General features: G+C 38.6%; 1 protein-coding gene across 1 annotated transcript in view; it reads left to right on the forward strand.

Moving 5' to 3' along the window:
- The first annotated feature begins 1,086 nt into the window (after positions 1 to 1,086).
- LOC106965021 (histone deacetylase 5-like) overlaps positions 1,087 to 12,244 on the forward strand; it is an 88,055-nt gene continuing 76,897 nt past the window's right edge. The window contains exon 1 of the mRNA XM_015060880.1: positions 1,087 to 1,405. The gene's annotated coding sequence lies outside the window, so the exon portion shown is untranslated. The remainder of the gene's footprint in view (positions 1,406 to 12,244) is intronic.

Genomic DNA, 12,244 nt, shown 5'->3' on the forward strand with positions numbered 1-12,244 from the left:
TCAGAATTTATAGCATCTCAAGGTGTCAACATTGCAGCCAATTAAAGTAACTTCAGACAATTAAGTTCATTCAACAAGGTCTCAAGTACACTGAGTAGGTATGTCGAGTAAACAAAATGTAAAACTAATAGTTACTTAGATTTTTTCAAGGTGAAGGTAATTTTATTTATATAGCACATTTTCAGCAAAAAGGCAATACAAAGTGCTTTGTTGCTGATTTCAAGGCAATCGGTTTCCAATTGTTTTTCAAGTCTGCTCAACTTGTCAAATTTTAGAGTGCATACATATTAAAACTGTCACTGTGTCATGACATAGAGATATAGTGTGGTATGATACAATAATCTGTAAAATAAATAAATACATAAAAATCAAGCTCCTCCAACTCCTCCCTAAGATACTACTGCAATCTGTAGAAGTACATCACTCCCAGTCAGAAACAACTAATCAGTCTGAGTGATGGTGCTTCTAGTGATAGCATATCATTACAGGAAAACTTTATCCGTCATCATCGGTGGGTGGCCATGTTAACTACCCTGAGGATTCATAACAGCCTCTACTGTTGAGAAGATGCAGAGAGCAAGGTGGATGATGTGAGCGCATACACAAGCTACATTTACTGCACTAAGAGCTTTCTCCTGGCTCTGATTGGTTGGTTCTGACTGAGTGGTGTATTTCAGCATTTAATACTGGGAACACTGGGAGAAGGTTACTGTTACAATCACGACAGTAACAGTTTTAAAAAATGTCAATGTGAAAAAGTTAGCCGCTATGGACCTCAATGCTGTCTCGCTGGAGATGGGCACCAGCACCCCTCCGAACCCCACTAGGGACAAGGTGTAAGAAAATGGATGGATGGATGGATCTCAATGCTTTGAGATAAGAGCAGAATTGGATCTTCAGAAAATAAAATGTAGATGCAAAGTTGTGCTTCCAGCAATAAGCAACAATGAATTGAGTAGATCTGAGACAAAAATGCTGAAAATATTGAATTACTATGGAGGTGGTCAGTCACATGCCTCTGTTCTGATTCGAGCCACTATCTGACTAAATCCGCCTCTGTCTGTCTATCTCTGCCTTGTCTGTCTTCCTCCATTGGTTTGCACCGAGTCTATTTTTAGCCTCAGCAGACTGGTCACGTGGCAGGGGGAGGACGTCAATAATATTGTTGTTGGTGGTGGGAGAGAGAGCGCGAGGCAGAACGAACGAAGACAGTAAATATGGAGGAGGTGAAATGGTAGGAGGTTAAACGCATCCTGCCAGCTAGCTTTACACCTTTCCGTGACCACCTTAAGGAACTTAGGATTCTGCGGTGGTGAAGGGAGTTGGGGGTCTGGGGGAACGCGCACCGAACCTCGGCTGCGACCGCATCCGATAGGAAGCGACCTGAGCTCCGCCGAAACTCACGGTACTGTGCGGTCTCCAAGAGGGAGTGCAAGCGTGAATGCGTGTGGCCGTTCTACGATATGCTTCGCTAGTTAAATGTTTGTTCTGACTACTGTTGGAAGCAATGACATTTTTGGCTGCGACTACAGACTAAATGTGTTGGCGTGCACAGAAATGCTACAGCTAGCTAAAGGACAGAAGCTTTTATTTGGGAGATCTAGTAACTAACCAGCTATTAACCAGGTAACAGTACAGGTGTTTGCTGTTGCAACACGCTCTGGGAACTTACCGTGGAGACACCAGCTAACTATAATACATCTAACAACTGACAGCCAAAGGTTAACCACCAGAATCTACAGTAGAAGCATGCAGCTAAACAGATGGCAGCAATTAACTCTTTTGATGGTTTAGAGCTGACTATAAGCCATCGATCGCAGTCTCTAGTCACTAACACCACTGTCTCCCGGTAGGATGTGCAGCCACCAGAACACTTGGCTCATACATGCAGTGTAGGTTACACATGTATGTATGAATGAGGTGCCTAACAATCTAACACAGAAGCACAAGGCTTTAATACTATCCTTAAAGCCTGTTTCCAGGTTGTTTCACTGACTCTAAAGATAGAAGCTCCAATTTCTGAAACCATTGTTTATGCATATATTATACATGTCCCACTTAGGACTGGGCAATAAATTGATAATGTATATTGCAATAGACACGTGATTAATATAACTAGAAAATATGTCCAATAGAATGTTCTAATTTCAGTGAACTGTGATCCAGAACCACACAGCATTCTGGGGGATGTAGGCCAAGGAAGGGCATTCTTCACTCAACCTCTCACAGCCAGCTAAGCAAGGTTGGTGGCATCAACTGACTCATTAAATAGTTAATACTTTATTATTATTTTTTATAATAATGATATAATTATTTTGCATTCATCGGTAAACTAGCAACAACTCACTGACTAACTTTAACAACAGCAATTTTGTGTTTTATCACAGTGCCTCATAACTGCTTAAAAATAAAATGAATGGGTTGGAGTGAATGTAGAAAAAGAGTGTAATAGCTTGAGAGGAAATTGTGGATAAAACAGAAAAATAATATCTATTATTCTTTTCATAGTTATGTAATATGTACAAGTATGTACATATTGTTTCTGTCTTTATTTTATTTCCTCTAAAGCGTATATAGTTCCATTTAATGTCTGTATGCTTTGAGTGTGTAAAAGTGAAGTCAAATTCTTTGTGCGCACCATCTTGGCCAATAAAGCTAATTCTGATTTTTAAAAAAATTTAAATTTCCAAATTAATTTAATTGACTGTGCTTTGTATTAAGTCCCTTACAAAAATATCTACACATGAATATATGTGAATATACATATTCAAAATTGAATATATTTTAATGGGACAAGTAATAAACCCAGACAAAGTAGTACATAATGTGATATGGAACCATATGATACATAGTTTTACTTTAATACCCCTATTTAAAATTCAATGCTATCAACAGTATTCAGAGGTCACATAGTGAATAGCTAGAGACCACCACTGTGTAAATCAGTCTCAGTATAAATCCTGAACATCAACCTAAACACTCCATCTCCAAGATGAAACATAATAGTAGCAGTAACATGCTAGGCACACAGGACAATTCTAAAAGAAAATCTATCAGTGACTGCAAAAAGATTTAAGACCTGGTTCACCTTCGTGAAGGACAACAATTCTAAAATTAAATTAGCTTCAGTTGAACAAAAGACTTCCTAAGCTACTGCTGCAGCATATTTTTTAGCCATTGTACTATCGCTGTGTTGCAATGGCAAAGAACTATCAAGATAAAATATCTGTTATTGTACTTCAGCTACACAATACATTGAATTGTAATCATATATGGATACAAATGTGTACAATATCGGAATGGCAAAGGACAGTTTTGATGTAATATTTGGTAAGGCAGGATATTTGTGGACAAATTCTGCTGAAGATAACATATTTAGCCCTTTTGTTATGGCCCACTGGTGTTTGGGCTTTTAGTTTGATTTAATTTCAGTCTTGATTATTTCTTGTTGGTTTTTCCATATTTCTTGGTATGCTAGTTCTTGTATTTTTTTTCTACAATTTTTGTTTTTGATTTAATCATACTAATTCTCCTCTCCCCACAGAGAGCAGGTCCCTAGATAGAAACTTTTGGTAACACTTTATTTGACGGGGTGTGCATAAGACTGACATGACACTGTCATAAATATGACATAACACCTGTCATGAACATGAACTAGTCTTTATGAATGTCTATGACTGTTGTCATGAAGTGACATTCGGTAAATAATGACACTTTTAATGCAAAGTTCCTCTAAAAGTTGCATTGAAAGTCTATTAAAAGTGCCAGCTTTGCATTAAAGTGTCATATAAAAACATAAGGCAAAGTTGGTAGTTCATGACAACAGCCATAGACATTCATAAAGTCTCCTTCATGTTCATGACAAATGTTATGTCATATTTGTGACAGTGTCATGTCAGTCTTATGGATATCCCGTCAAATAAAGTGTTACCAAACTTTTTAACCTCCATCGATCCATTTAAGGACACGTTTAAACCTAGTGGGGTTGGGAGATTGGTGCCTATCTCCACAGGTTTTTTTCCTCATAATTATTAAATGCCACTTTTTATACTATCTAAACATAAAACATGAAATAAAAAAAAAATTACACATCATCAACATCTATCTGTACATTAAACTTTTATTCCCATCATTAGTAAAAATATCAAACTGAACCTCTTTTTACCTGAAGCATTCAATGGCTTGTTTGGTTTGTTCATCATGAGTTGTGCAGTACTTTGTCTGAAGACAAGGAGAACTTGAATGGAGTGCTGTTTTTACCTGCAGAAAATACACTTTCCAGCTTTTTTTGTTTGCATTTCTAAATGCAAAAAAACATTGGCAATGACAGGCAGCAGCTTAATCTCAATGATAACTACCTGGTTAAATCAAACTTAAATAAATAAGTGAAAAATATATAATAACTTTAATAAGTTATTGTGTTAAAGCTATAACGCCTTTTCTTCCCAGTGTTGTGACTGGAACTTGTTGTCAGCAGTATCGCTTGGAATTTCTGGTATTCAAGTCCATACTTTGTTTAAGGTGGTAAAACAAATTTCTTGTCTTTCCTCTCTTTCACATACTTTGCAGATGACATTTTTCTGTTCCTGGTCTGACTGTTTTACTCTCCTTTGATTTTAAAAGACGCAATCCTTTAGACCCCACAAGTTTACCCCATGCACGTCCCAGTGGGGCTCACACTGATCCCACATGCGCTTTTACCCTTCCTACTGTGTGACAGCTAGGCTGACTTAGAATATATGTATGTGTGGACTGAAATTATGTTTTTGTAAAATTCCTTGTGATGACATTTGTTGTGAATTGGCACAATGTAAATGAAATTGAATTGAATATTGAGTAGTAGTATTGCAAATACATGATTTTATTAGTTTGCTAGGTAGTTAGTGATGTCTGATATATCAGCATCAACATTGGTGACTACCAATTTTAGTAATTTTTTAACATATCAGTATGGTTCCAGTTAGTAAAACTGGGTCCATATTAACAATCATTGTTGATTTCAATCTTGTTATTGTTTTGTGTTTCTGGAAGAGGAAAGGGGTTGGTCATGTGTTAATTTGTTTAATAAAGAGACAACAATAATAATGTACCACAATATTAAAGCTGGGGAATGTAACTATTATAAAAAATATATGTTTTTCACATATTTGTTAAAACTGTCACTGTCTTGACAGATTTTTTTTGACAGATAATCTGTAAAGATATTCTGTGAAAAAAAAATTGAGCTCTTCTGTCTTTTGCCAGTGCTTCTAGAATTAACTACAGAAATGCACTGAACCTTGTCAGAAACAACCAATTATGCTTGTGTATGCCTCGCTCTTGCTCTCTGCTACACGACAGCTGATTCAGTCATGAATGTTCAAACTAGTTAGCCTGGACACTGATGACAGTGGATAAACAGTTTTCCCGTAACAGTAAGTTGTTTCTCCACCATAAGCACATTGAGCAGTACGTACATGAGGTTGATTGACACTTCTAAGACCCTTCTCCTGGTTCTGATTAGCTGTTTCTGACCAGGAGTGGTGCTTTTCTTGAGTTGGCAATAGTAGTACTGGGAGGATGCAGAGGACAGTGTCTTATACTGTTACGACATATATGTTTCAACAAATATGTAAAAAAAATTATTTCTTTTTACAAAACTTACACACCGCAGCTTTTAGGGTTGTGTTTAACTGTAGCAGAAAAGCAATGTCAATGGTGTGGTCATTTTATGACGTCATAAATATATATGATTTCACTAAATACCAGGAAGTGGCCATAACAACAATGTTAATATTGGTATCAACCCAAATTTTTGTGTCTGTTAAACCCTATTACTAGTATTACTTCAGAATGAACCTGTGTCTCAGTGGGATAATCCATATAAATAAAGGTCAGACTTAAAGATAATACCAGTGGAATGAACAATGGCATATGACAAGAGATATCAAAAGTTTACTCTTTCATTTGCCATTATCTGCCATATAAATGAACAGATGTTTAACTGTTTGTCTTCTTAGCATTTGGTATGATGTACTCAGCACTGACAGCAAGTAGCAGATAACAAAGGTTAACAAAATTTGACTACTGTACTGACCTTTATTAAATGATGTGATGAAGAAAGTTATGTCACAGCCAAAGCACCTAGTTGTGGACATCAACACTTTAGAGAAAAATCTGCATTATTGCAGATTTGCCAGATATTGTCAGATCTTTTGGTACAGTTAGCTGCTAGGCTGCTCATGATTGATGACTATTTGGTGAATACAAAGAAATCTTCAAAGACAACTGTAATTGTCACAATATTTGATTTCTTAAAAATCTGGTAGCATTATCACTGCAACATCTTTGTTACAGGTGGGAAACATTTTTGATGGAATTCTGTACACATGAAACCTTCAACTGGACTAAAGCGTTTTGAAGAGCAGGAAATTTGATTGCACAATTTATGCATCTTAACCAAAATCTTTTTTGCTCTGAAGCCAGTGTAAGAAGTGCATTTTTCAGTACAAAATACTTCATTTACCCTACTGGGATATAAAATGTCTCATATCATCTAACTACCTTCAAAGACGGTACTTGGGTAATCATCTCTTCACTAAAAGCAGTGCTTTTGCCACTCCTTTTTAAATCTGTGTGGCCTTCTGGGTCAGAAACTGAGCAGAGAGGTGGAGTCGCGATATATTCCTTGCCCATTATGATTGATGACCATAATGGTATTGTCCTCTCTCTTTTCTTTGGTCCAGCTATCCATGAAGTCTCCTTTTCAACTCCTCTGAAAATTAGAGTCAAAGTTTAGGTATTATTTGAGCTTTTGATATGCCTATCAGCTGCTCCTGTTTGCAAAACATCTTTGTTATCACATTCACACAACATAACTGTCTCAAAGTAAAAGAAGAAACAAAAATTCTTCAAGCTGCACAACATCCAAAACCAGAAGGAATAACTCCCCAAAACAAGCAATGCCACTTCATTAACCAAAATTACTCCAACATACTGTGACTGGCATAATTATAGAGAATTTTGAAATACTTTGCGATTAGGATAAAAAAAAAAAAAGGGCAGCAGCACTGTCCCTGTGCTTGCAAACTTTAAATATCAGCATTTTGGGGTTAGCTTTTTATTTGTTGAGTCAAATACTATTTGGATTTTTAGTTGACATTTAAGAATGTGGAATACTGTTTATGCCTGGTTCACACAGCAAAATTTTAAAATTGTCGGGCGATTTTCAAAACCTGAGAAACCACACGACGATAAAAAATCGTAGGTATATCAGGTGTGATTGTGTAGTGTGTGTACACCCCACAGCAGGAACACACACAATTCATTCAACAGTCAGATGGATGGAAAATCTATATTTGTTTGAAGGTATGAGCGAGGGAATCCAGGAGAGCTTAGGCATGTAACCCAGGTGAGCATAGAAACCACATAGGACTAACACTCAGGTGTCGAAGGTCTGGGATCCAGCTCTTCTTATCCCACCTGCTGATAATCTTGATGGAATGCACATGCCGGAGCACACCTGCTGGACATTAAATGAGCCTAGGTGCTCCATGACATCCTAGAGTGGTTTTTGATAAACCTAACACCACACAAGGACATCACAAACCAAATTCCTTACACCAACCCCATCAACAGTCGCCACCAGGCGGAGTACAGAAGCGACTGAAATTTCTTGCTCATCAGAAGGGAACAGAGGAGACTGGTAACCTAGGGAGACTTCAAACTTGTTAAAACCAGTGACTGATAAGGTGTGAGTGTTATGAGCACAATCCACTCAGTCATTAGGACTTGCGGTGAGGCAACGCAAGGTGGATTCTAGTTCTTGGTTTATGTGTTCAGTTTGACCATTGAGTTGCGGATGGAAACTGGAAGCAAGACTGTCCTTGGTGTTGAAGGCTTTGCAGAGCTGTTTCCAGGCTTGAGAGATAAACTGGGGGCCATGATTGGACAGTATGTCTTGGAGAATGCTGCAGAGATGGAACATGTTTGACCAGGAGTTGAGCAGTTTGGAAGGCAGTGGAAGATTTTGGAGGGAACAATTTGGCAGGCTTTGGAAAAACAATCAGTGTTGGTCAGACTGGTGATCATACCTTTGGATGGTGGTAATCCAGTAACAAAGTAAAAATGGTAATATGAGACCAAGGTTGTTTGGGAATGGGGAGAGGTTGAAGGAGTTCAGAAAATGGTTGATTTTATTGTGGTTGCAGATGTGACAAGCAAGGGACATATTCTTTGACATCTTTATTGATGGATGACCACCAGAACTTCCAGTTGATGAGGGTGATGGTTTGGCTGATTTCAGGATGGAAGGAGAATTTTACCAAGTGAACCCGATGAATAACTCGGGCACAGATGCAGGAGGGAAAGTAGATCTTGTTAGGGAGGCCAGTACCAGGATCAGGTTCATTCAGTTGAGCTTCAGTGATGATGCCTTTGATTTCCCATGTTACAACTCCAACAGAAGAAATGGGTGGAAGGATGAGAGCCAGGGTTTTATCCTTGGAGTCTTAAGAGAAGTTAACAATCACTTTGCTTTCTGTGAGAGAAAGACGGTGAGAAAAATAGCACAAGGATGTACACTGAACAACTTGCAGTCATGCCAGTCTGTTGAAGATGAACTCTTAAATGGCCTATAGTCCAATAATGGACATTGGGCCATGCAACTACTGCTCTGGTGGACATCCCTGCATCCAACATGCCAATGGCATGCTCCCGCATAACTTGTGACATCTGAGGCATTATGACTTGTGACAAAATTTGACATTTAGGGGTGGCTTTTTATTGTCCCCAGTCCAAGGATTGTCCAGCTGTTAGGGTAAGTTAGCTGTTAGCTGTTTGTCTGATCACCCATTGGACATGCCCCACCCATGCACTGAGTAAAAAAACAACTCACTGAGTAATGCTCAGTGACACCAAGTTGGATTAAAAATTATACACAAATCAAGAGAAATATTATTTTTGTACAATAAAATGTCAGCAAATGCTCATTTACAGTTGTTAACGCTACATGGCAATATTTAACATGGGGCATTTATATTTTTGTTCAGTATACCGTAATTAGTTATCAACAGGAGATCTTTGTGACAGCACAGCTTCAACCGCCAAGTCAGAATCATCCACCTCAAAAATAAACCTAAGGTGGGGGTCAGGCTTAACAAGGACTGGCGCTTCGGAGAATCTTTTCTTGAGTTCAAGGAAGGCTTTGTCAGGATCCAGGGTCCAGATGAAGGTGATCTTGGTTGAAGTGAGAGATGTAAGAAAGGGGCACTGCTGTTTGGCTGTAGTTCCTAATGAAACGGTGGTAGAACTTAGCAAATCCTAGAAAACATTGCAATTGTTTATGGTTGTCGGAAATGGGCCAATCCAGCCAGTCCTGAAAAGCTTTGGTTTGTGCATACCTGTTTGCTCTCAAAAATTTAGCTCAAAAAGATAATGGATGGTTTGTGGAACTCACATTTTTCTGCTTTCAGATAATCTGTTTTCCAAGAGGCATTAAAGGACGAGGTGGGCGTGTTTCCTGTGGTATTTCCTGTGGTTTCTAGAAGATCAAAATGTCATCAAGGTAAACAAAAACAAACTGATAGAGAAAGTCAACAGAGGACATCGTTGATGAGATTTTGAAAAACTTCAGGTGCATTTCACACAGTGGGGTCCAAAAGGCAGTCTTCCACTCAGCTCCCTGGCATATGTGCACTAAATGATAGGCGTTGTGTAGATCGACCTTGGAGAAGATGGTGGCATCATGGACTGGTTCAAAAGCAGAGAAGATGAAGTAAGGGGGGTTTATTTTTAATTGTTATCTGGTTGAGCTCCCTGTAATCAACACAGGGCTCAAGGAACCCAATTTTTACCAACAAAAGGAAGCCTGCTCCCAGAAGTGAAGATAAGTAGTAGATAATACCTGTATTCATAGATTAATGGATGTACTTTTCATGGTCTCATATTTTATATAGGACAGATTTAAGAGACGACTGGATGGCAACAGGACACCATGGAGAAGATCTTTGGCACAGTCATACAATCGATGGGGAAGCAGAGAGAGAGCTTTGGATGTACTGAACACTTGTTTGAAATCCAGGTATTCATCAAGGACATGCTTCTTTTGGGCAGCTGGAAACTGGCTTGGAGGAACGGCAAACAGACAGACAGTAGGTGAACCAGGACTCGATGTGCGTTTCAGATCAGTCAAAATGTGGATTATGTTTGTTCCTCAGTTCACAAAACACATCACACACACAGTTGGTGACAAAAAAACACTGTACATTATATAAATAAGGAAGACCAGAATATAGCCATCTGCATTTTCTGGGTGAAAAATATTATCAAAACTGAGCTAAAAGGCACTTGTGTTTGCACATAATGCTAGCTGAGAAACAACCGAAATTAGCTTTACCCCACAATGTTATAGAAGCGAGAGTAGCTCAATATAGCCACGTAACATATATTGTCGTCCTCAAACACCAAACTGCAAAACTGCAATACAATCTTTTTTAACAAGTACTTACCTGGTGAAAGTCATTGTTTCACCAGGTAAATAATGACCCATCAATGGCTAGAGGGCCCTCTAAGCCCGTGAACATTCACCTCCAGCTAGTAAGCATCTCACAATGCAACTGTACATATAACATTTACAGATCCAGTGGTCCAATCACATCCCATATACTTTCCATTCACATTTCAGATCACAGCTGTATTTTCAAAACCCAGCCGCTTTACTGTATTTTCATGGTGCAGTTTTTACAGCCATTTGTTACAGTGTGGACAACTATCAAATCATCAGACTTACCCATAATTGTCTAAGCAATAACATGACCATAACATACATTTTTGTATTAAAAAATACCTAATTTCTGAGAGATTGAATTCTGGGTTTTCATTACTTATAAAATAGTCACTTAATTGTGTTCCCAATGAGTAAAATGAATTCTGGGATCACTTATGTAAGAACAGCTAGAACAGCAGTGTGTGTATGCATGTGTGTGTTTGGAGAGTAGTAGGCCTACGTGTATGTTGCGTATTTTGTTGGCATCTTAAGATGGACATGTACAGAGGGGCTGACGTGACATCACATTTGTGCCTCTCCGAAAACAGGAGGACCAGCAGGGAAATTACCTCTAAATCCTCTGCTTCCTCCCGGTCTCTATTGCTCACACTTGCTGTTTGTTTAGGGAGGAGGTGTTCAGGTGAACTGTTACCATGGCAGCCAGACCCCCAGTTGCCAGGCAGCATTCCTGCTCTTCTGCAGAATGGAGGGGGCCAGGTATTTTGGGAAATGCTGGTGTGAAGAGGAGGAGGAGGTGGTAGAGAAGTAGAAAGAGGACTGATTCCCAGTTCTGGGTACTTTAGCAGCGGTAGGAGAACAAAAGATGCTTCCTAACATGAGTTTGGGTGTCAATGTCATTAGGTCATTAGGTCATTAGGCTAATTGAGCAGTTGGGCAGCAGATTATATTCAGAACTATTACAACGCAAAACACAGCATACAGTGACCAGGGATTTGAATGTGTTCTAAAATAAATAAATAATGTGTCCCTTCTGACACAGTGGAACATACTTGGTCAACATTATTGTAAGTTATTGTACTTACAGATACAAAATAAATCATAAAGGCAGCTTGAGAGTAGGGATAATAGGCACAGCTCTTTGATGGACTGACTCTTACTAAACCGCTTAGTTGATTTTTCCATAGCTACAATTCCAGTTTCTTTTTCAAGTGCTCCAAGGTTCCATCTTGGATCCAGTGTTGTTTTTATGACACTACCACTGAGGGTGATTGTTAATAGCCATAGTATAGTTGATGATGGATGATGTTCATTCAACTTTGCTGGACTGCTTGAGTGAGATTCAAACCGAGATGACATGTAATTCTTAACATATAAATGATAACAAAACACATCATTCTGTTCAGATGCAGCCATATTTATGATCATTCTGGTCTCCTAGGTCGGTAATCCACTTTTATCCACTTTTCTGTCAAGAGCATTGGCGTTATATTTGACAGAGATATTACGCAGGATAAGCAGGTAAGCTCAGTCATCAAGTCAAGCTTTTACCGACTCAGACTTATTGCCAAGGTCAAAGGTTATCTCCTTCTCAAGGATCTGGAGAGAGTGATTTATGCCCCTATGTAATCACATCTGGTTTATTGTAATTCGCTTTACTATGGGATTGACCAAAAAAAAATTAATTCTCTGCAACTAGTTCAAAAAGTAGCAACCCAGCATCTCATCTGTAAGCAAGAACATTACCACATATCACCAATA

The sequence above is a fragment of the Poecilia latipinna genome, unplaced genomic scaffold (genome assembly GCF_001443285.1).
Source record: "Poecilia latipinna isolate Pla-1442-1.1 unplaced genomic scaffold, P_latipinna-1.0 Scaffold1752, whole genome shotgun sequence".
In the NCBI taxonomy this organism is placed as follows: Eukaryota; Metazoa; Chordata; class Actinopteri; order Cyprinodontiformes; family Poeciliidae; genus Poecilia; species Poecilia latipinna.